Source organism: Pinus tabuliformis, chromosome 1_2, assembly GCF_031772625.1.
Source record: "Pinus tabuliformis cultivar Carrire ecotype Pingquan chromosome 1_2, CPIR1, whole genome shotgun sequence".
NCBI lineage: Eukaryota > Viridiplantae > Streptophyta > Pinopsida > Pinales > Pinaceae > Pinus > Pinus tabuliformis.
Genome location: NC_142298.1, coordinates 695,371 through 697,752, shown reverse-complemented (window position 1 = coordinate 697,752; position 2,382 = coordinate 695,371). Strand labels below are relative to the sequence as shown.

The following is a 2,382-nucleotide window of genomic DNA, read 5'->3' as shown; positions in this document are numbered from 1 at the left end:
ACATGACCTTTAAGGCCTCGAGATTCTATATCTTCTTTTAATCTCTTGATAAGAGCAGGTCCACAAACACCACACCTTCGATCTCGACTAGTATGTGAACACACAAAGATATGTGATCCAGTGAGTATTTCAGGATTTCCTGAAAGCCATTCTGTATCTTTGACAATCACCTCTTCCACAAAGGTATCAACATCAAAGTGTGTCAACCCCTTGTATCTGATCATATCTGGAAATATCAAAACATCTCCATTTGAAGTCTCTGTTCCATCCCGCCCCTCGCATATTGTAAAGCGTGTTTGCTTGAGCAAGTGGGATGACTTTCCACGCTACCTTCAATGTTTTTATTAGTTAGCTTCATATCCAACTCATCGCATTGAACATTTTCCTCCAGTGTTGAGTTCTGACAGCAATTAGTAGCACTGCTACCCTGGCAGCAACTTGCTACTTCATTCTGGATACCATTTATTACGTCACCATTCTCATTGCAGGACCCTACTTCTTTCTCAGCTTTTTCCAAACCTATTTCATTTTCAACTTTCTCCAACACAGTTTCCTCATTTGGTCTAAGCCTTTCTTGATGTGCTTTCTCCTGTTCCTCTTCCGTCAATCCCATCTGACCCCTCCAAAGTCGATCTACTATTTCCCCCTTTCCAATACTTCCACACATTTGCATTCCCATATTTTCTTAAGCACTCATCATAAAATCCATACACTTGAGTAATCTGCCTGCTTTCATGGTTTCCTCGTAATATGGTAATTCTATCCTTGTAGCGCACTTTCAAAGAAACCAGCAACGACACGGTCTCAACAGAGTAGTATCCACGATCAACATAGTCGCCCATGAAGAGATAGTTGGTATCAAGAGCCTTGCCACTGATGCGAAAGAGCTCTATCAGATCATGGAACCAATGTAGCATCAGCTGCCTTCCGAACAACCTTGCAAGCTTGTACGTCTCCAGTCCGTGCAAGATCACGCAATGAGGTCTCAAGTTTTTCACTGACAGTTAAGCGCAGATTCATGACATTTTGTAGGCGCTGAATGGCATCTTGGACCTCTTCTCGCTGTAGTTTAGCAAGGTATGAAACTGATGACTTTGAAATTGAAAAATCGGAATGTGAATACAATATGCAAGCCAGAAAGGAGTAGAAGAAACCGGTGACCAACATCAGTGGCTCTGCTAGCATTGAAATGGTACTAAATTTATAATAAACCTGAAGGAACACATTATGTTCAGGCACCACATTCTTCTGTTGGAATTCCGATTGCAGCAGTTTCCAATACCCTTCCATCTACACTGTTACAGACACACAAAATCTCAATTTAGCTTACCTTTATGCCCCAAGGTTCACTGTGTCTTCTGCACGACCATGTGCTCGATAATATCCTCCTGTAGTTCGCTCAAATTCATCCCCATGCATAAACACAAACATAATTAAGACTGTGATTACTTGGCTTCTTTTGAAACTTGCAATCTGAGCGTACCACGACACCTAATGACCTAATGATGAGGATAAGTGGTTGAATTGACAGGCAAAGGGTATGAGCTGATAAATGGTGATGTAGAAAGATAACGGATTTTGATAAATTTGACAGCTGGATAAGATTTGCTATGGATCAGCACGAATCCCTGACTTCGTCTTTGAAATAGGATTGACATATGGAGCTTAGGTGTGATGTTAGACCAATGATGGATAAAACAGAGAATTGACCCCTTTTGACATACTAACAAGACTCTTAACAAGACTCCTATTCAAACTGTTTAGACTCTAAAACCAGATGAAAAGACTAGACCCAAAACTGACACCAACCCTTTGACAAACAATCGAACTGATGTGAACAATTTAGAAATTTTTTCTTGAGTGATAACACACACCTTCAGGCAGTCAAAAGGATTTTCAAATATCTTCAAGGAACACAAAATTTTGGTTTATGGTATCCTAGAGATACAAATATTACACTTCATGCATATACAGATGCAGATTGGGCAGGAAACGTTGATGACAGAAAAAGAACTAGTGGTGTTGCATTCTATACGGGTTCCAGCTTAGTGTCTTGGTTCAGCAAGAAACAAAGTTCAATTGCATTATCTACAGCTCAGAAGCAGAATATGTGGCTGCTGCATCTTGCTGCACACAACTCTTTTGGATGATGCAAACATTGCAAGACATTCAGATCACATGTACTCCACCCATCTCCATTCTATGTGATAATACAAGTGCCATCAGTATTTCAAAGAATCCAATTATGCATTCCAAGACCAAGCACATACCCATCAAATATCATTTTCTACGTGAACAAGTGCTTGAACAAAAGGTCAAATTGGAGTATGTTCCCTCCAAAGAACAAGGTGTTGATATATTCACCAAACCACTGCCCAAAGA

General features: G+C 40.3%; 1 pseudogene; it reads right to left on the bottom strand.

Moving 5' to 3' along the window:
- Positions 1 to 897: 897 nt before the first annotated feature.
- Positions 898 to 1,290, bottom strand: LOC149203998 (dolichyl-diphosphooligosaccharide--protein glycosyltransferase subunit 1A pseudogene; annotated as a pseudogene).
- Positions 1,291 to 2,382: the final 1,092 nt, after the last annotated feature.